General features: G+C 35.8%; 1 protein-coding gene and 1 pseudogene across 6 annotated transcripts in view; one reads left to right on the top strand and one right to left on the bottom strand.

The window, feature by feature from the left end:
• LOC126765217 (protein abrupt-like) overlaps window positions 1-24,359 on the bottom strand; it is a 299,753-nt gene that overhangs the window by 261,280 nt on the left and 14,114 nt on the right. The window lies entirely within an intron of this gene.
• Window positions 14,198-15,111, top strand: LOC126765548 (adenosylhomocysteinase-like; annotated as a pseudogene).

Here is a 24,359-nt window from a genome sequence, read left to right as displayed (position 1 = left end):
AATTCTATTATATGGTGAGTGCGAAAAAGGTGCCACGTACAAAAATTACTGATTATTTGAAAAATATGTAAATGACGGATAATGAAATCTCGATTATCACTTTATCATGCGAGAGTATAAAATGTTCGGTGACACCCGAACTTAGCCTTTCCTTACTTGTTTGTTTTTTTAGTTATTTAAAATAAATATTGCCAAATGCAATTTGTCTTGCATTTCTTTTTGTTTCGTACTAATTTTAGAACTCGAAATAGAATTTTACGTAAAGTTGCCGCTTTAGGGATAAGAAATGTTCCGCTCAACGTATTTATTTATGTATCTGGCATACACTTGTTACTTACTTGTTTAATCTATACATATAAAAAGTAATTCCACTTTTCGTTGTGATTTTATAACTTACGAACGGGTTCTATCTATTTAAACCAAAACTTAAGGCAATGTTCGGACTATTTAGTAGATGGTTTATGAGTTTCCACAAAATCGGTAGAACGGTTCTTTATTTATCAAATTTTTTGTAACAAATGAATTCAATAAATGTTAATGGGTATTTTTGTGTCAAATTAAAATTATTTAAGATGAGGATTGTGGTGTCATATTGTTATGTTTTCATGCCATTAATACCGTAATTTCATTTCGGACGTTTCTTAGCAAGTCGTCGGTGTTTCACATCGTTTACGAGCTTTATTTGAATTAAATTGTCAAACAATGGTAAGTTTTAAGCAGTTGAAGTGAAATACATGTATGCATATGTTTCCTTATTTGAAAAAACATATTGTGTGTAAAGAGGTGTCATATTCTTTTGTAATAGATGCAATTTGTTTTTAATTTGATTTATTCTTTTTTATATGAAGGAAAAATGCCACGAGCCAGATGAGCAAATATAGATCGTCGAACGCGTAATGTACATGATGTGTCATTACTAAGCCGATCACAGACTACAGATGAACGCGCAAAAAATAATGCGTCGCAGCGTGACCGTAATGCACGAAATAGATATGCTGACCCTGTACCTGTACTGAATCTTTAAGTTTCACTTTATACTTTATACGTAGCGAAGCACGTTCTGGGCCGCTAGTAAATTATAAATTTAAGAAACACCTGATATTATATTTGCTGTTTGAAATTTGAGCCTGTCTCTGCCAGCTTCGGGATTTTTCTCCTCTTGTGTACATATACAAAATAATTGATTAAAATATTTTTTTCCAAATAAACGCAATTGATTTTTGATGACTAGTCCGCACTGACACAGTGTTGACAACCGTAATACCAAAAAAAAGTTGAAGTTGTGAAAAGACTTCAACAGAACAGAACAGTAAGGGGTTGAGTTGATATCGATAATACCGAATTTCTAACTTCAACAAAAATGAAGTTAGGTTGAAGCCCGTAAAAGGAGCCATAATTATAAAAAAACAATATTTTAATAAGAACTACAATAAGCTGTTAATTTTTTAAATATTTTCGTTCTTTTAATTTTAAAAAATTAGACACGACTGTTTCAATGTTAAGAGATTGTGCCACTTCATTTTCAAATTATTATGTTGCCAAGCCTGTCACTATTTCTTTACATATTTTAGAAAGAAGGTATGTTTTGGTAAGTTTTAATTAGAAGAACTGCGTTCTGCACTAGCTACGGACAGGAACAGCTACGGACAGCAACAACCGTATTGCCGCAAATAAATTTAGAACGATATATATTGTGACATAAAAATAAAAAGAAATTGTAACTTAAATTCCATTGGTTAATGATATTCCAAAACAATGCTTTTGGCTAAGTTGCTATAGCTGTCCCTAATTCTATGCCAAATATGAGCGACATCTGGCAACCAGTTTGTTTATGACAGCTGTGTACCGATTTAACACCTTAGTTGCGTAAAGATTTAGGAAATTTAGAAAAACTCCAAGATAGTTTGTACAAAAAATGGTCAGAGTTTCAACAAAACCATTTAGAAGTGTCCAAAGATCCCAAAATAAAAATTATTATTAAAATAATTATTTTAAAAATGACGTAGAAGGGACGGTAGGTACCTTATTTGACAGCGTACGCCAATTTAAGCGAATTGATTGCTATAAATCAAGAAAAATAGTTCAGGCTTCAGTTCTTATTAACAGAATTAGAAAAAAATTTGAAGACTGCGAAATAAACGAAATACTTATGCTCTCTAGACAGCGTAGAGAAACTTATAGAAAAAGTGCTTAAAAGTGCTTTAAAGTGATACTGTGCTTGAATTTATTAGCCAGCACGAAAATGAAGAGTTATTAAGTAAGTTATATGATTTAAGAAATAGATTTTACAAACTCGGAATTAAAATCTATTAACAAAAAAATGATGCCAATTTTACGTTGCCTCAAGTTGACATTCCCATTTTTTCAGGAGATTACGCTCAGTGGCATACTTTTAAAGAATTGTTTGAGCAACTCGTAGTCTCTCAAAATGTTTCAGACACGTATAAAATGTGTATTTTAAAAACTAAATTAAGAGGTTTATGGTTCCACAAAGATAAATCCTTTAAAGCAAATGGGAGATTAAAAAATGATTCTAAACATGTCCTGCTAACCACAGCAATTGTTGGTATAAAAGGTCGTGATGGAAAAATAATAAAGGCACGAGCCTTATTAGATAATGGGTCTCAAGTTCACCTCATACCCAAAGAATTGAAAAATAAATTAAATCTTCCAGTAAAGAATCTATGACTATTGAAAGAGTTGGACAAAACAAGACAAATACAAATAAAAGAGTTAGTCTTCATTTAAAATTGATATTAGATCCCGGCTAAATGAGCTTCTGACTCCCCACATAATATAACACACCTGCATCATATACACCACACACCCGAGGACACCGAACACAATTAACAGAAGGGACTGGCGGACGGCGCCGAGCCTCTTTCTCGATCGATCCGTGCGCGTATACGCAACCGACCAATTTATCATTTTTTCGAACGTTATCGACTTCAATCGCATTAAAAGTGAGTGCCGTGAATTTATTCTATTAACAAAATTCACATGGTCCTTCGAGCCGTACCGGACGGCACTAGTGGTGACAAAATAACTACGGTCACGTGTTAATAAAATAATCACGGTCACGCGGTAACAAATTAATCACAGTTACGCGGTAACAAAATTAGAAATAAACTAATTAAAACTAAACTAATTAGAAAAAAAACAGTAGTGAAAAAGTTAGCAAACGAACAAAACGGTGGTGACAAAAACAAAAAAAACAAAACCGTTGGTGACAAAACGAAAAGAAAACAGTACTGACAAAAAATTTGGAATAAAAAAGAGAACTGTGAAAACTGTGAACAAAAACCGATGGTGACAAAAGTTGGCAAAAACGAAAAAATTTATATGTATATAAAAATGCATGTGAACAAACGTGCAAAAAAAAAGTAAGGAAGGGCTAAGTTCGGGTGTCACCGAACATTTTATACTCTTGCACGATAAAGTGATAATCGAGATTTCATTATCATTCATTTACATATTTTTCAAATACCGTATTTGTGTAAAGTTTCATTCCGCTATCATCATTGGTTCCTAATTTATATACTCGTATTATACAGAGAAGACATCAGATGGAATTCGAAATAGCGTTATATTGGAAGAAGGCGTGGTTGTGAACCGATTTCACCCATATTTCATACATGTCATCAGGGTGTTAAGAACATATTATATACCGAATTTCATTGAAATCGGTCTAGTAGTTCCTGAGATATGGTTTTTGGTCCATAAGTGGGCGAGGCCACGCCCATTTTCAATTTTGAAAAAAAAAGCCTGGGTGCAGCTTCCTTTTGCAATTTCTTCCGTAAAATTTAGTGTTTCTGACGTTTTTTGTTAGTCGATTAACGCACTTTTAGTGATTTTCAACATAACCTTTGTATGGGAGGTGGGCGTGGTTATTATCCGATTTCGTCCATTTTTGAACTGTATATAGAAATGCCTGAAGTACACGACTCTGTAGAGTTTGGTTGACATAGCTACAGTAGTTTCTGAGATATGTACCAAAAACTTAGTAGGGGGCGGGGCCACTCCTACTTTTCCAAAAAAACTGCGTCCAAATATGCCCCTCCCTAATGCGATCCTTTGTGCCAAATTTCACTTTAATATTTTTATTTATGGCTTAGTTATGACACTTTATAAGTTTTCGGTTTCCGCCATTTTGTGGGCGTGGCAGTGGGCCGATTTTGCCCATCTTCGAACTTAACCTTCTTATGGAGCCAAGGAATACGTGTACCAAGTTTCATCATGATATCTCAATTTTTACTCAAGTTACTGCTTGCACGGGCGGGCAGACGGACGGACGGACAGACGGACGGACAGACAGACATCCGGATTTCGACTCTACTCGTCACCCTGATCACTTTGGTATATATAACCCTATATCTGACTCTTTTAGTTTTAGGACTTACAAACAACCGTTTTGTGAACAAAACTATCATACTCTCCTTAGCAACTTTGTTGCGAGAGTATAAAAAGGAAGAAAGTGCGGTGGAAAAAACAATTTAATGATATACACATACAGTATACACATATATGTATATGTAAAGTGAAAAATGATATAGGAGTGACTGAAGTGACCGAAAACATAACCAAAAAAAATCCCTTAAGTGTGCATAAAAAAATAGAAAGAAGAAGAACAAGAACAAGAACAAGAACAAGAAAATAGAAGAGAAGAACATATTCAAAAAAGGCATAGTCAGGCAGGGAAGTACCGTGAAAAATAACTCACAAACGAAAAAATAAGTCAGAAGGAAATAACAACAACAAAAACTAGCACAGGGATTGGCGAAAGACGCACAGGCGCAAGCGAGGCACAAGCACAGGCACATACACATCAGTGATCTGCAGTGCATGAGTTAAACACAACTTTGAGCTACTTGCGAAAAATTGAGTATGAAGCAAGCAAATTATTCACTGAATGTGTACAAGTGTGATTACTGCTCACTTACAAGAGAGAGAGTTTTGCTTGTGAGCTGTTTGGCTTGTACGAAGCATATATTCACAATTGTTTGGTTATGAGCTCGCAATACTTATGAATATTTGCTTAGGATTCTCTGACAATTATGAATACGAAACACTTGTGAATATACGAAGAAGCTCAATTGTGCGCAACCCACTTGAGCCTTTAGAGCCGTAACGCTATGAACCAAAGGCTAATAAATCCATTAAGAAAGTACTAAGAGTTACTATTATATTATTGTATAACAACAAGGATTTTGTAACTGGTTCTAATAACGACTACATATAATGAAATAAAAAACGGGGTTTTCATATTTAGTATTAATTTTCTCAATTATTAAAAAACAAAAATCACATATACATACTTACATTCATGTTATCACTTATAATATTACATTTTATTTTATAAAATGATAATTCAGTTCCTTTCAATGGAATTAAAATTAAAAATAAAAATCACGTCAGTTTAATGGTATAAAAATTACATGAATTATTAACAAAAAACAAAATAACACACTTCAGTTCATTTCGGTGAAAAAAAATGTGGTAAAAAACTGGCTTGCGCAAGAAAAAATTCTACTTCTCGATTGGCCAGCGCAAAGTCCTGATCTAAACCCGATCGAGAACTTGTGGAATGATGTCAAAGAAAAAGTTGGGCAAAGAAAATTTAAAAATTGCGACGAGCTTTGGGCAGGAGTACAGGAAGCGTGGAACTCTATTCTTTTGGACAGATGCTAAAGGTTAATAGAGAGCTTGCCACGCAGATGTGAAGCGGTGATAACTAATAACGGTTATTCCACTAAGTATTAACCAAGTTAGATATATGTAATATCAGAGAAATCTCACGTATCGTGTTAATAATATTTATTTTTCCTTACTGATCTTTTAAAGTGCGCTAAATAGAACAAGAAAATAGAAGAGAACTTGTCCAAGCCAATTTGACTTAATAATGTAAACTGAACAAGACGTATTTTTATTATAGAAAACTAAGAAATTTTGGACTACTTTAGTTTTTAGTGAGGTAATTCATTCATTTTTTTACATTATAACGATTCCACTTTCTTTATATAATGTATAACATTATTAAGTATCATATTTCACATTAAGAAAGTGCGCTAAATCTCTGTCCATAGCTGTATGTATGGTTTAAAATCTAAAACTTAAATTTACGGTTCAGACCAAAATTCGCGTCGAAAAATAAGTGAAAACCGTTACCAAACTGTTTTCGGTATTCGGTTTATTTCCGGTAAAAACCGAATAACCGCTAACAAAGCACTTTGGTACTGTATATAACGGATTAGTGATTGCCGGTAAATGCTTACCATTGTGTTATAACACAAATCTATCCCGAAAACATATATATATAAAAATTCAAGTATTTACTTGCAAAATTTCCAGCAAGACCCCTTATACATTCTCAATCAAGTATAAGCAGGATTGCTTAAAATAAGCTACGGCAATTACAAGCAAAAAACAAAAGCATATGTGCGAATTACATTTTATACCATACATACATACATACATATATTTCATGTATATTTCTAAAAACATACAAAGAGCATAACTGGCTCATTTACTATTGAAATCATATTCATATATACATACATATTTCAAAATATATACATATAGTACAAACATACATACATTCTAAAGTCAGAATATCATTCAATTTTCTTTTCGCGGCCTCTTCTCACTGCGAACATATATACATATATACATATGTATGTACATATGTACATATATGCGACGCAGTTATACAAATTATATACCTACTTATTAACAAGAGAATTTGCGAAAATTACCAACGGTCGGTTAATTCTCTTTTCGTGGTTTCTTCGTACCGCGAACATAGATATATATATACACATATATATATATATATATACATATGGGCGCATACACATACATATATACAAAATCCTCTGAAAAATATACCCTGTCGATATCGGGTACAACTTAAAGACAATAATAAATATAACATAAAACGTTTTATAACATACTTAAATATTTGTACATAAGTGTATTGTCACATACATATGTAGATACGCTCACTGCTTCAAAGTCCACATTGGCATATATTCCGCGATACCACTTGGTTTTTGGCTAACAAAAACAAGCAGGATTGCGTATAAAATATATTCAAAGTCCACATTGGTACATTTCCCGCAATACCCCTTGGTTTTTGATCAACAAAAACAAGTAGGATTGTGTAACCAACCAAAGCGTAACACATATGTACATACATGCATATGTACAAAGTGCAGTGATCTCTAAAACGAGCAGTCATTAGCACGTAATAAACAAAATATAGGTATACCCTATAGGACATTTGAACATTAAATATACATATATAAATGAAATATACATAGAAAAATAAAATACATAAAAAATTTCCGGTCATTAATAAATAATTAAATCAAATTTAAGCGATTTCAAAACTTTTATTAACTTAAAAGAGTTCGCGATTACACTTAGTATCAAATACGTAGAACGTTATCGTTATATCAATTTCGTACGAAACTCTTATTTACTTAAAAGAGTTCTCGTCTAGCCATTGGTTTTATTGATTCTTTTTGAAACTCTTATATACAAAGAGTCTATTCAACTGTTTATATTCGAAACTATATCTTATACATCTACAAGTCTAGTTTTCACTAAGACGTTTTGATTTATTCTATACATTTTTTAAATGAGCTCAGACTCAAAGGAATCTAAAACAACTCAGTTGCTAAAAGTTCCAAAGATGATTTCAGACGAAAAAAGTCCGTGTACACCTGCAGATGCTACACGCTCAAAGGAAGGTGCTACAAAACAAAAAAGGGTGAAAGATATTTCATACACCAAATTTATTTCTGAGAGTGACAGTCTAATTCGATACTGCACTCGATTCTCATCTTCACCGATTCAAGATAATTCTGAATCGGTATTAGAAATTAACAAAAAAAATCTTGACAACTTCTGGACACGTCTCCAAGTGGCATATGACGCAACCGTAGAATCTGATGACTCAGATCTACCAGAAAATTTTAAATCCTCCGCTTGCTCAAAATACGAAAATTGCTTAGACCAATTCGAAGAGATAAAAGCCATGATCTCTGATCAACTAAAACAAATAAAATCAATTGCACCTAGTCCACAACCGAGAGTAGAGCTGCCACAAAGACAAGCCCAAGAGGCGAGCTCAGGCATTCACCTTAAAGTGCCAATATGCGACACAGATATATTTCATGGTGGTTATGAACAGTGGCCGTCCTTCTGGGACATGTTTACAGCTGTGTACATAAACCATCCTAAATTATCACAAGCGAAGAAATTGTATCACCTCAGATACAAACCAAATGACGATAATAATGAATTTACCAAAAATTCAGAAAGAAACCAGTGAAGAATTCATAAAGCTTCAATCCACTGTTTCAAATTGTTTGTCGGTTTTATCGACATAGAATATTTCCACAGATAATTGGGACCCAATTCTGGTAAATATATGCACAGCTGCATTACCAGAAAAATCGTTACTTTTGTGGGAGCAATCGCTTTCATAGCGAAGAAAGTAGTCAGAACGAAAAACGTTCAAAACGACCTCAATAGAAGCTTCAATAGACCCCAAGCAAGTGCCACAATAATTTCAATAGAAGCTTTTTTAAGAATCAATCGTGCGCATCCGAATAATATAAACAAACGTCATACGAACTTTGTAGAGGAGGTCACAAGCTCAAATCGTGCGAAAAATTCCAAAAAATGAATATTAGCGATCGAAACAATTTCGTTAGAACGAAAAAACTATGTACCAACTGTTTGTCACATGCGCATACGCTTATAGAATGCGAAAGCAAATTTAATAGCGTTTACTGCCATAAAAGACATCATTCAATGTTACATATAACAAATTATTCCAGCTGCGCAAACGTAAAAAGAGCAACAACAAATTCTGAAAACTGCCAAGAAGCACCATGCTGTTCAAAGGCGTTAAAAACCCCAAACGCTACATAGCGAAAACCACAGTAGTAGGTCTAGGCCATCAAAACTGGCCAATTTTGAAATCACGGGAATGGGTGGAAGAGTTGTTCAAAACTCTAATAAACTCTGCCCCATTACCCTCTTTTCCCCCCAAAGCGGATAAGCGCATACAAACAGAAGCTAGTTTCTTACCGCAATTAACCAATATGCTACCAAGCTATCATATAAATAGCAAGCATTGGCAAAAGGTTTCACACCTAAAGCTAGCAGACCCAAACTGCAACAGCCCCGCTCAAATAGATCTTCTATTAGGCAGCGATCTCATACCACAGATAATACTCGAAGGTATTGAGAAAATCACAAATACACTTCTGGCTCAAAATACCATTTTCGGATGGGTCCTAAGTGGTCTAGTTACGGAACCAGTCACAACAATGACAACTCAAGTTGAAGGAAGTCTCAAACGAGTATCTCAATTCACAATTGAAAAAACTTTGGGAATTAGAAGTACTTTCCCCCATATCAGTCACAACCCCTGAAGATCAGTATTGTGAAGACTTTTACAAAGCCACAACTACTAGATCAGAAAATGGACGGTACGTCGTACGACTACCACTGAAGCAACAATTTCCTAACACAGCAGGATGGCTTTCGCCAATTATGATTCAAGCGAAAATCTTAATACAAGAATAATGGCTAGATGGAACCGACTGGGATGAACAAGTGAAACCTCTTCGTTTAGAAAAATGGTCCCAGTTCGCAAACAATCTGAATTATATTTCTCAGATTCAAATTCCGCGATGGGTAAATTACTCCCCCGTTCACAAAGTCGAATTACATGGCTTCTGTGACGCCTCTGAAAAGGCATACTGCGCTACTATCTATGTGCGCACGCAAAGGGACACCACGACCACAAGCCACTTATTAGTCGCAAAAGCAAAGGTGGCACCTTTAAAAACAATAAGTCTCCCACGACTTGAGTTATGTGGCGCACTACTACTTTCCAAATTAGTAGCTATGTTGCAAATGCATTTAAACTTGACAAAATGCAAACTATATATGTGGTCCGATTCCGAAATTGTACTAGTCTGGTTGGAAAAACCACCACATGCAACTTTATCGTCCCAGAAGGTCGAAAAATCGCCACCTTTCATACATTATTGGATGATGCCGACTTCCTTGAACGATTTTCATCGTTTCCAAGAGCTCTCAGAGTAGTTGCTTACATGTTCAAATTTATCGAGCAACTCAAAGGCAATGTCAAAGGGTCACATAATTTCCCATGCAACACAGTGACGCACGTAGAGTTACAAAAGGCAAAGGTCGCACTAATCGCATATACACAAGCGCGCTACTTCAGCGCATTCTGGACACGAAAGGTGTGCTTCGTGCCAATGGTCGGCTCGCTAATTCGAGCCTAACATACAACGAACGCCACCCCATAATAATTCCAGAGAGGTCACCATTTGCACACATTATTCCTCAATTACATCCACATCTTAATGCTACATGCCGAACATCGCCACATGCAACATATGGTACGCCAGTAGTATTACATATATTCCCCGTATTAAGCCGCAAATCAAGAAGTGCATCTTCACGTGCAAGATTTGCACACAGCACTTCCACCTGAATGCTGCAATTTCGCTCTGCCCTTCACAACAGGTGTTGATTTTGCTGGGCCTTTTCAGGTAAAGGCGTCCCCGTTAAGGTCTCCCACTCTCATGAAAGGCTATGTGGCTGTCTTCGTATGTTTCACGACAAAGGCAGCACACCTTGAGCTATGTAGTAATCTGACGACGCAACCTTTTCTCGCGGCATTTGCTCGCTTCGTCGCTCGACGTGGCTACCCATCAAAAATCATGAGCGATAATGGCAAAACCTTCATTGGAGCTCAACGAGCCACAGAAAAGCAGTTTGTGGATTTCCTTAAACATGTGTCATCCGACATTGTACAAAAGTACGCCTCTCAAGGTATCAATTGGCAATTTATACCCCAAGCGCTCCTCAAATGGGCGGTTTATGGGAATAAGCTGTAAAAAGCTTCAAATGCCATTTCGAACGGGTAGCTGGAAATTATAAATTCAATTACGAAGAGTTCACGACGTTATTAAATCGAAATGAAGCCGTTCTCGATTCACGGCCACTCACAGTATTATCGCAAGACCCCTCACATTTCACCGCCTTAACTCCAGGGCATTTTCTAAGCCAGGCGGGGAGTCGCTATCCCCATTAAATCGATGGGAAAGAATTAAAATTCTCCAGGACGAGTACATAAAGGATCTCCACAAAAGGTACCGTTGGAAGACTCCTGAACAAGTGCCTAAACTTGGAGACTGTGTCCTGTCCATGATGATTGTTTACCCCCTACCGAGTGGCGGCTAGGCCGCATAGAGAAGATACATTATGGCTCCGACGGTCACATACGAGTCTTGGATCTCCGTACGCAAAACGGAACGCTAACCAGACCGCTCGTGAAGCTGTGCTTTCTACCAGCCACCGACGATCGCGAATTCGAAAACCGAAAAAACCAAACCACGATATAACAAAATCATTAAATTTAACAATAAAACTAGAAATACGCCCATAAGAACCGTTCGAATTAACCCGCCGTATTAAATAACCAAGAATATTAACAAAAAATTGTCGATCAATACCACGACACGTTCATGCCACATGTTGTGGCACGATCACCATATCTGCTTATTTGATAGAATTTTATAATACAATCTTCTCTATACAGATTACCTCGTTGCGGCGTCGACAGCCTGGACCACCACCTCGTCGCTCCACGGGTCTGAGCAGCGTTGTGGCTACCCTGCAACATCTGTAGCGCCTTCTAGGCCAATTTATCATTTTTTCGAACGTTATCGACTTTAATCGCATTAAAGGTCAGTGCCGTGAATTTATTCTTTTAACAACAATTTACAGATCCTTTCGAGACAAATTTAGACACCATTGTAGTACAAAGGGTTGTGTCCAGTTTGCCCACAGAACACATAAAAGTTAAAAAAAATTCCAGAAAATGTAAAACTGGCTGACCCTTCATTTGGTGTTCCGGCTAAGATTGACTTACTATTAGGTGCGGACATATTCTTTGATGTGCTAAGAGAAAAGAAAATAACTATTGCAAATTAATTTCCCTAATTTGGAACCGCAGAACCTGAAAATTTCACTTGTTTGCTATAAAAATATTCTCTGCAATAAAAAAAATTAAAATACAACAGAGACGCTCTTCTCACCAAATACACTAGGAAATCACAACAAGATACTATCATAAATTGCATTATATGACCTGTCTAAACTTATTTAACCCATTTTCTGGGCGATCCACAGCGGAAATACTAAATTCTGAGTTGAGAAAGAGTCGAAGTATTGAGTACAGTATGAGACATATATGCCCCAAAGATATATAGAATTAACGGGGCTTTCGATAGTCGCAAGCGGCATCGTGTCTATATGTTTTTCGCAGTTCGTGGTGTCACCTAGCGTCAGTTGACACCATGAACCACAATATCTCTGCGGGCATATATGTCTCTTACTGTACAATTGGTACTATTGAGTATAAAAACACTCGCATGGTGACGTTTCATTTAAATCCGTTTATCTCGCCAAAAACGCCTCAACTTGACTGTCCAATAGAATCAGGCTATGCCCAGCTGAGCGGAATCATCTATATAGTAACTATAAGTTGCCCAAGTTACCCATTTCATTTTCATCAATTTCTGTGAAGTTATACCTTATTCTGGAAAATAACGTGCCCAATTTTGAATATCTAAAATGGTAAGTATCGATGTTGTTTCGATTTTACTGTTCATTTTTGTGCGTGGTGAAATTTCACTGACATTCAAACGAGTGTTTACGTAAAACTTTAGGTAAGGTTTGTTTATTCAACAATAGTAGTAGCCAATTTTCCATATAGAACCCGAGTTTTAACTTGCCCTCGTCCTCGGAACCCGGCGATTCCTGACGATAACAGCTGGTCCGGAAACGCCTAGAAATCAGGCACGGAAATTTTCCCGGCTCTGTCGGGAAATGTTCCCGATTTCTATTCACATTTTGTAGAAAAAAAAATACTCGGCCGGGTTCGAACCCTAGGCTGCGCAAGCGACCTGCCAGCTTAACCACTACGCCACGTGCGACTTTGAAATGTAGATCTCAAATATCATAGACCTTCACTAAGCTGTTAAACCGGTTTGTCAGACAATGAAGAAAATGAATCTCAGAATGGAGAAATGCACTTCGATAGGGACTGATGGATGTGCGGTCATGTTGTCAGATATCGGAACAGTCAACGAAATTCGGAAAGAAGCAAAAAATGCTGTCATGACTCCTTGTTTCTCGCACAAACTCAACAACAGTATTTCAAAGTCAGTGAAAGTACGATTAATCGAAAACGTTGCCAGTGCCCTACGAGAAGTCGACAAATTCTTCAAGAACTCATTTCCAAAACGTGTGTCTGTATTAGCAAAGATACTTGGTGAAAAAATTGTCCAGTTGTGTGAAACAAGATGGGTAGAGAAGCACGATGCTGTCCTTCAATTTGTTGCGAAGTTACCGTTGATCATCGAAGCTCTGTCAAAAACCAGTGAGAGGAAGAACAGAGAAACAGTAGGCAAAGCAACAATTCTCATATCGGCTTTGTGCAAGTTCGAATTTATCGTCGGGCTCTTCTGTCCCCCCCCCCCCAATGCCACTGGCAGCAGCAACAAAAAATTGAAGGCAGCGAAATTCCAACTTCTGAACTGGAAACATTATGAAAATGTGATGTCGACATATTCCCAACAATCCACACCTATCTCCGAGTATTCTGTACACTTCCCGTAACAAACGCAAGCTCTGAACGATCTATCTCTTATCTTCGCCGCATCAAAACATGGCTTAGGACGACCATGCTTCAAGAAAGACTAGTTGGATTAGCGTTGCTTCATACGCATCATGACTTCGAAATCACCGCCGAAGGAGTCACGAAAGAGTCGCAAAACTTGGCAGTCATCGTTTTGCGTTATGAAACACGCAATGTAAAAGGATTTTTCTGTTTGAATTTTTAATAAAATGAGCCACTATGTAATGCATGCATATGGTTGACTTTTCGATTATAACCACTTTGTTTACCTAAAACTTGGAATTGATAATTTTTGTTTCATAATTTGTACTGTATTTCTCTCGCTATAATAAGTTTGAAACCCAAATTGAAGGATAAATTCCCCCCCCCCCCCCCCCAGAATCGGGGGAGACTAGGTCAGTGTTACCCTTCAAAGGATCATTATACTACTCCTTGTTTGACCTGATGAATGAAGAATACTTATGGTTTATTGAACAGACCTTATTGTTCTCAGATGGTCAGCTCTTGAACTTGATTCTCGATAATAGTGGTGAATTGACCAACTCAGTGCATGAAAATTTCCCACAATACCCGAAGAGCATCAAGGGTTTGAGCGAAGAAACTACAACTGGTGTACACAATTTATATGAAATGGTGAAGGAGAGACATCTCATTCTATAATCTGTATGGTTATCGCGAGTCGCTAATTGATGGTATTAAACGGCCCACCGATGTGATGATTTCTGGCAAAGTGTGCTGTGTTGCTGGTTATGGGATATGGGCAAAAGTGATGCATAAGCTCTGAGTAGTTTTGGCGGAATCGTCAATGTCACCGAAATCATTGCTTTGCAAGCGCCAATGGAAGGATATGAAGTAACCACCAAGGAGCAAGCATAGAAAGATGCTATCATCTTCGTAGCAACAACTGGTTGCAAGGACAATATTACTGGCGCACATTTTGAGCACATGCCCGACGATGCAATCGTTTGTAATATTGGTAATTTTGATTGTGCAATCAACGCCGCATGTTTGAACACCAATGCCAAGGAGAAGATTAATAACAAACCCCAAGTCGATCGTTTTACACTATCCAATGCTAATCATATTATTTTGTTGGCCAAAGGACGTCTGGTAAATTTGTGCTTCGCGCACGGTTATCTCAGTTTGAGATGTTCAACTCGTTCAGTAATCAAGTGGTGGCACAAATCGAATTTTGAACCAAGGCTGACAAATACAACGTAGATGTGCATATGTTGCCGAAAATGCTAGATGAAGAGATCGCCAGTTTACACTTGGAGAATATGAAAAGTTCCGTAATTAAATTCGAAACACTTGGACTTAGAATGACATCATATGGTCCATTACGGCATGAATACTGAGACCTAATTCTTTAATTGCTGGTGCAATCATCGCAACAAAAGTCCTACGACACATCTGTAATTCAGCAAGGCACACATATCCGGTAGGAGGATATACCTTACGCAATTCATTATTAATATTAGTAAATGAAAATTACAAGTACAATAAAAAGTTGCTCATATAAGAAAAATTATTACGAGTTCGACCCGCTAATCTTCTAAATAAAAATTTAAATGCCAAAGATTAAGATATGTGTATGTACTCTGCATGTGGTGCATACAATAATTAGGATAAGAAAATCTATAAATAAAGGAGCTCTGAGCAACCAGAGCTGAGTAATGTTTTAATCTTAAAACCTTCGCGTCCGTTTTTAATCTACATAGCTCTAAGAGCCTAGTGGTTGTAATTAAGGGTATAGAGTCCGCCGTAGACTCTAGTGAAGTCAAAGAAGCATTGGAAGAATGCGGTTTTGGTATTAAAAGTGTTGTAAATATATTTATTAGAAATATAGTAGTACAAATACACTCGATTTACAATTTAAAATATCTGTTCCATCGTAGAATCACCGTTGAGAAACCACATATGTAAGAGAAATGGTCCAGTACAACGTACAAACTACTAAGAGTATGGCACACGAAAGCATATTGCACCCTACGCAGTGTCTGTGTGATGTATGGTGATCTACATCCTACTTCAAAATGTACTCTTAAAAAAGAGGATTTAAATAAAAAATGCAGCAATTGTAAAGGAAATCACACTGCTAACTTCAGGGGTTGCCCTGTATATAAAGATTTGAAATCGATATTGTCACAGGGCATTCAAGCAAGTCGTAACCAAATATTGAATATTCCTCCTAATGAAACTATTGAAATCCCCGTCCATATTTCAAACTGGCACTTATTAGAGAAACTCATCTTACGAACAAAAACAATTTATATATACCGGGATTTAGACTCTATGTTACAAACCACCCAGATGGAAAGGCACATGGAGGAACAGAAGTGTTGGTTAGAAAACGGTTAAATCACCCACATTAGAATCTTATGCCAGAGCGCAATTACAAGCTACAAAAATAACTATAAAAATTCGCTGCGGGGACTTAAACTTGACGGCCATATACTGCCCACCTCGGTTTAAAATTACAGACATCCAATTTAAGGACTTTTGGAACACTAGGCCATAGATTTCTAGCAGGTGGAGATTACAATGCAAAACACACATATTGGGGCTCAAGACTAATTAATCCCAAAGGACGACAGCTGTATCAAACTGTTATAAATAGGCACAATCACCTTGAAATAATATCTCCTGGTAAGCCGACATATTGACCTAGTGATCGTAAGAATACACCTGATTTAAGTGATTTTGCTGTAATCAAAAATATAGATAAATCTCACATAACAGCTGATACATGTACTGGTCTATCTTCTGATCACTCTCCGGTACTAATAAATTTATGTGAACAACCCATATTCGTTAACCGAAAAGTGGGTCTAACTTCTTATAAACCGAATTGGCTAAAATATAAAAAAATACTTGAGTAGCAACATTTATATTGAGTACAAAATAAATACATGAAGAGATATTGACGAAAGCATAAGAGAAGTCAAAGATATAATAACCAGCGCAGCTGTCTTAGCAACACCAAACAAAAACTAAAAGCCGTTTGGTCCCAGAAAAATCTTTAATAGAGAAATAGAAAAGCTTGTAAATGAAAAATGGCGTGCAAGACGTGAATGGCAGATAAATCGCTCCCCTTCCATTCAGCTTCAATTGAAATCTGCTGTACGTAAACTAAAAAAAAAGCGCCTAAACGTGAAGAAGAATTCAACACCGAAATGTATATAAAGAAGCTGTGTCCAAATTCAAACAAGCAAAATTCCCTTTGAAAAGCCCAAAATTCCATGAAGACACCAACTGACTCCAATACGCCTATACGAGACTTGGGTGGAGATTGGGCTCGAAGTGACGAGGAAAAGGCTAACTGTTTTGAAAATCCCCTAGAAAAGGTATTTCAACCTAATTTGCCAAAGAACAACTTTAAGCTGTCAATCTTACCCAACACAGCTAAAGAGTCGCTCGAATTTTTTAAGACTTCAGCTTCTGAAATTATTGGAATCATCAAAGAACTTAATCCAAAAAAGTCGCAGGGACATGATAATATTTCTACAAAAATTCTAATTGAGTTACCAATTATTGCTGTAGAGGTGCTCTCTTTGCTCTTCAATGCAATCCTTAGTTTCGAATACTATCCAATTTCATGGAAAAAGTCGCAGTATACAGGGAAAGACTTAACACAGCCGTCTTCATACACACCAATCAGTCTTCTACCCTGTCTTTCTAAAGTATTACTATCAAAGATGTCTACTTTCCTCCACAAAAATAATACAATACCAATGCATCAATGCGGTTGTCGTGCAAAACTTGGCACAATAGAGCAAGTAAATAGAATTACTAACGAAATAAGGAAAGCATTTGAGCACAGGGAGTACTGTTCAGCAATATTTTTAGATGTAGCTCAGGCGTTTGATAAGGTCTTTTATATAAGATTAAAAAATTCTACCTTTAGAATTGTATAAAACATTGGAATCTTATTTAAATAATAGACAATTTATGGTGAAAGTAGGAGATTTCATATCGGATGAAAGACAGATAAGGGCTGGTGTACCACCGGGCAGCGTTTTAGGTTCAACTCCATACATCATATATACAGCAGATCTTCCAGTAGCTAACATTGTATTAACAACTGCCACATTTTAGCATCAAGAATAATAGCGGAGCATTTAAGTTCTGTCGAAGAATGTAAGCATGTTACATTTTCGCTTAGACCAAAAATGTGCCCGGCAGTAAAAATAAACAATATTTTAGTACTCCAAGTAAACGAAGTAACATATCTTGGTATTCACCAAGATAGAATGCTCACGTGCAGAAAACACATCTGTAGTAAAATAACATGTATGAAGATTAGAGCTGCAAATTTAAATTGGCCATTAAATAAAAACTCTAAGCTTAGCCTAGACAACAAAGTGCTTTTATATAATGTGGTCATAAAAACATTTGGATATATGGCATTCAACTGTGGGGTACGACCTGTGCAACTAAATTGATATAATACAAAGGATCCAGTAGAAAATGCGTAGAACAATTACGTGTTCACCATGGTACATGCGTAACGAAAATATACATTAAGACATTGGTATTCCTATGGTGAAGAAAGAAGTAGAAGATAGCAGAATTAAATATGTATCTAAACTCCGAGATCCCCCAAACCCTTTGGCTAATGCTTTGGTCCATTCTTGCGATCAAACACGCCTTAAAAGAAGAAGATATGCCTGCGTATTAAAGATCAACGTTAGTTTTTAAATAGATTTAAGATTTTATAACTTAGTGTTAGGCTTAAAAAAACAGATCCAATAAATAAAATAATATTGAAAAAAAAAAAATATTTATATATCGTCAAATGAGGACGCTTCCCATGCAGGCATTTGATTCCGATCATTCAGTTTATATGACAGCTATATTCTATAGTTAACCGATCTGAACAATTTCTTCGTATATTACATTATTATCTTAGAAAATAACCTCTGCCAACTTTTGTGAAGATACATTGTCAAATGCAAAAGTTTTCCATACAAGAACTTTATTCCGATCGTTCAGTTCTTCGTATATTACATTATTATCTTAGAAAATAACCTGTGCCAGCTTTTGTGAAGATACATTGTCAAATGTGAAAGTTTTCCATACAAGAACTTGATTCCGATCGTTCTGTTTGTATGGCAGCTAAATGTTATAGTGGTCCGATATCGGCAGTTCCGACAAATGAGCAGCTTCTTGCAGAGAAAATGACATTTGCAAAATTTCAAAACGATATCTTAAAAACTGAGCGACTAGTTCGTATATATACAGACAGACGGACGGTCAGACAGACGGATATGGCTAAATGAGCTCAGCTCAACATACTGATAATTTATATATATACTTTATAGGGTCTCCGACGCTTCCTTCTGGGTGTTACAAACTTCCTGGCAAACTTAATATACCTTGTTCAGGGTATAAAAATCCAAAAGTTTTAATAACTTGTTTTAACTGAACATACTTTCAACAATACAGTATCAATAATGGCAAATAGGAACTATTTTTAAAAGTTTAGCATCGCGAATTGGTTCGTCTTCCTCCTCACAATTAAACTATATCATGCTTTCTCAATTTTCTCACAAACTATTATTAAAAAAATTAATAATGCTTTAAAGAAAATAAAAAATAAAATATGTAAAGTTGGAAAGATTTATATAAAGTAAAATAAAGAAAAACTTCTAATTTTAAACCTGGGTTAGTTGCCAACTATTCAAAATATTCACCATTGCATCGACAACATTAGGGCATAAAAAAGTAATAATTAGCAAGTAGTAACTCGTAGTATATACATATATAAAAGAAGTAAAAAGTAATATGATTTGTAATTCAAAACAATTTCATGTTTTCGACCGGTAGATATAGCCGCAGGAAACTTATAGTTTTCGAGATATTTCCGTTTAAAGTTGAACATTTTAACTATTTAAATTTCGTATTTTTTTCGATTTAAAATTTGTTTTATCCTTCCATTGCTTACTTTTTATACACCAACGCTTTATCCATTCGTTTGTACACATTTATTATATAGTGCAATATTTAAATTTTTGATCAATTATATTTATTCTCACAATAACAAAACGGCTGTATACTGACATTTTTTTTTACTTTTGTAAATGAACTGAAAGAATTAAATAAGCAGATTATAACCCAAATACTGGAATAAAAAACGTAGTGGAATAGAAGTAGGGCAATATCAATATTTCCAAAAATGTTTGAGATGAGTTCAATACCGGTTGACTGTTTGTCCATCCGTGGAAGCGATAAGATAAGAGTAGAAGTATCTTCATGTACCATGGCACCATAATCGAAAACCTATAAGGTATTTTAAAAGGTACAAACCGGTAAATTGGGGGAGTCGATGGCATTAGAAATCACCCGAATTCATGAAATTTTTTATTTGGGAACAACCAAAACAAAAAAGAAAACATAGAAAAGAGGTCATATATTTGAAATGATGTTACATGATTCTCTGAATAGTAAAGGCCTCTATCGAAATTGACTTCAGAATGAAAAAAGATTACCATCGTTTTTGAAGTTGCCATCGAATATGGGGCCGTTCATTTCAAATATACCAATAAATCCGGATATTGTTATCTGCACAATTTTTGCAGCTTATACCGATTCGAACAAAAAAAATATGTACGATATATAACTAAAAATAAAACTACGCTATTAAACTAAAACAATAGCATAATTTTTTTCAATGCCACTAAATCAAAGCAAAACCATATGTGACAGATTGCCGAAGTTCACAATAGCATAATCGAAAATCGAACATTTCACATCACATTCATGATACGAGTTTTTCATAAGTGTGAAAAAAAACAAGAAAAAAAGTTAATTTCGGCTGCACCGAAGCTAATATACCCTTCACAATTGCATGTCCTTCAGTAACTATGTGTTCAGTTTATATGGAAGCTATATGCTATAGTAATCCGATCTGAACAATTTTTTCGGAGATTATATTGTTACCTTAAACAGTAATCCATGTAAAATTTCTTGAAGATACCATACAAGCCCTTGATTCCGATCGTTCGGTTCGTATGGCAGCTATATGCTATGGTAAGCCGATCTGAACAATTTCTTCCGATATTACATTATTTCTAGGAACAGTACCTCATACCAAATTTCGTGAAGATATGTTGCCAAATGAGGAAGTTTCCCATGCAAGCATTTGATTCCGATCATTCAGTTTGTATGGCAGCTATATTCTATAGTTAACCGATCTGAACAATTTCTCCGGAGATTACATTGTTGCCTTAGAAAATAATCTATACAAAATTTCGTGAACATATATTGTCAAATGCAAAAGTTTTCCATACAAGAACTTTGTTCCGATCCAACTTTTGTGAGGATACATTGTCAAATGTGAAAGTTTTCCATACAAGAACTTGATTCCGATCGTTCTGTTTGTATGGCAGCTATATGTAATAGTGGTACGATATCGGCAGTTCCGAGAAATTAGCAGCTTATTGAAGAGAAAATGGCGTTTGGATACGTGGCGTTTGAATATTCAAAACGATATCTTAAATACTGAGGGACTAGTTCGTATATATACAGACAGACGGACGGACAGACAGACAGAAGGACATGGCTAAATGAACTCAGCTCAACATACTGATCATTTATATATACTTTATAGAGTCTTCGACGCTTCCTTCTGGGTGTTACAAACTTCGTGGCAAACTAAATATACCCTGTACAGGGTATAAATACATGAGAATGGTTTATTCACGCGAAGTTTACGATTAGGCTGAGTATATTAAAACTGGATAAAATCAGTCAGTGTGTTCACTTAGACTCGACATACCTTTTCAATGTTATTTATTCTGATTATCCTTAAAGATTATAAATTGGTCATAAGTAGAATGTTCTGATTTAATCAAGTATATCTCTTATTTAAAATGGTATGGATTGGTACCAAAAATATTTAAAATCGGCTCACATTTGTCCTCTGATATCACTGTATTTGTAAATATTAATTGCAGCACTATCATCTTTACTATCGAGCTACATATAAAAATTATCAGCAGTCGCTGCATAACATAAATAAAAGAATTCAGTATAGTTAGTATTAGAGTACTCGGACTATGTAGAAAATGTATGAATGATATACATATGTGGAAATTTCGTGAATACTGTAGAACGATTTCATTCAATACTGGTATAAAATTATGTTCAAGGATGTATTTTAGGTATTATATATACAGGGTTACCCACTCGAAGTGTTACCAAATTCAAACTGCTATAACTACCACACTATTAATGACAGCGCGCTTAAATTTACACCAATAACAAATCATTCCATTGTTTACAAGCGTACAAAAACATTTTAGTCTGTGTCGTGTGAAAAAAAAAGTTATACGTGATGGAATTTAAACGTAATAGTGTGATTGCTTTATATTTGGCTGGAAAATCACAAGCAGCAATTGTTCGTCAGCTAAAACATCTCGAAGTGAACAAAATGTTTGTGTATCGCACTATAAATCGTTACAATGATACTGGCAGCATCGCAAAACGCCATGGAGGTGGTCATAAGAAAACAGCAACATCACCTGAGATGATTCGAAAAGTGAAGGCTCGACTTGAACGAAATCCACGTCGAAGTGGCAATCAAATGGCTAAAGAGCTGAAGATTTCGCAAAGTTCAATGCAACGACTGTTGAAAAATGAGCTAAAGGTCAAGCCTTACAAGTTCCAAAAAGGACACAATCTTACACCGCAGCAAAAAAAAGTTAGACTCGAAAGAGCGAAGGAGTTGTTACACTTGCACGAACGTGGCGAATTTCCGAACATTGTGTTTTCTGATGAGAAGAATTTCCCTATTGAGCAATTCATAAACTCTCAAAATGACCGTGTTTACTTGACCGAACGCACGTACGAGAATTTAAGCCTACGAATGGCCACCCGAAGTAATTTCCCATCGCAAGTGATGGTATGGGCTGCCGTGACCGCTGATGGGCGCTCTCCAGTCGTTTTCATCGAGCCCGGCGTCAAAGTAAATGCGACTTATTATCGTGAAAATATTTTGGAAGGTGCTTTAGAGCCGTGGGCACGTAAACACTTCGGCCGGAAAGAATGGACGTTCCAACAAGACTCGGCGCCGTCACATAAAGCGAGAATTAACCAAGAGTGGTTAAAAAATCATGTTCCACGCTTCATTTCGTCGACACAATGGCTTTCGAATTCACCAGACGCAAATCCTATGGACTTTTCCATCTGGTCCATTTTAGAGAGCAAGGTGCGGACTAAAAAATACACCAGTATGGATGCGCTCAAGAAAGCGATTGTACGTGAATGGGCCAAAATACCACAAGCTCACATTCGTGCAGCATGCAACTCGTTTTTTGACCGTTTGAGGGCCATAGTCAAGACAAAAGGTGGCCATATCGAGCTAAAGTGAATGGATTCTAAATTTTTGATTATTTTCATACATTTTTGTCATTGAAATCAATAAAAATATTATCAAACTAAAAAATTATAGTCGTTTGAATAGGTAACACTTCGAGTGGGTAGAATATCTTACAAATTGAATATGGTAAAAAATCAATTCGTGATTAGAAAAATAATATTTTATCTCTATGGTAGATTTTGAAAAATAAAATTCAATTGAATATAAATTTTAACATTGTTATCGAATTCCGACGACATTTTATTTTGTATGTCGTTTAAAATAGCCAGAAAGGCGAAAGGCTTGAGTAACATACATCCTTACTTGACGCCAAACCGCTTTATGCGCTAGAAAACTGTCTATTTTTTATAATCTTGCAACATTTATCGTCTAAAACTAATTGATATAAAAATAGGGTTATATATAGATATATAAGTGATCAGGATCACGAAAAGAGTTGGAATCCGGGTAAATGTCCGTATGTCCGTGCAAGCTGTAACCTTAGATAAATATTAAGATATGTTTTATTTCAATAAACAAAAAAATAAATTGCCACGAACAAATAAAATATTATATAAAACTGTTATTTGACTCTTTGAAAATAGGCGTGGCTCAAAGATATTTGATGTATAAATGTACCTCCCAAACCATTGAAGCTAGTAGTATAACCAAAATTTTCACAGTGTAAAATAGATGAAATCACATGACAACCCCACTCAAAAATTCGACAAACCAATAAACAAATGCGTCAAATACATACAATTTTACACTCGAGAGAGAGCTTCATAGAATACGTGTCTGGGTGTTCGGGTTCGTTGTTCTTATGTGCACCCCCTCATGACTTCGAGCGTCCCGATTTTACGACAGGCGACTGAACGCGCGTAGGTTTATGGTATGTTAAAATCTAAATATGAGAATAAGATGTTTTCGCGGAGTAAAACGTAACCTGTTTGGTAATCCAGGATAATACCTACGTCTATACGAAACTCCACGCTCCAGCCGTTTAGTGGTGAAAAAGTAACAAACATGCACACATATTCACTTTTATAATAGTTGTGTGATTATTGAAATTCAGAGAAATGCTTATCTAAATATCTATTAAATATGTATCTATTAGAAAGTATTTTAATGCAATAAAGAAAGCATCATTTTTCACAATTTAAGCAATAGTTTTAGTTCATTTATTTATTTTTGCTCATTTATGAATTAAGATTTGCCATAGGTTCTTTATATATTATATAAATT

This window comes from Bactrocera neohumeralis, unplaced genomic scaffold, assembly GCF_024586455.1.
Source record: "Bactrocera neohumeralis isolate Rockhampton unplaced genomic scaffold, APGP_CSIRO_Bneo_wtdbg2-racon-allhic-juicebox.fasta_v2 cluster10, whole genome shotgun sequence".
NCBI classification, from domain to species: domain Eukaryota; kingdom Metazoa; phylum Arthropoda; class Insecta; order Diptera; family Tephritidae; genus Bactrocera; species Bactrocera neohumeralis.
Note: the sequence above shows the minus strand (reverse complement) of the source record. Positions and strands in the feature narration are given on the sequence as shown.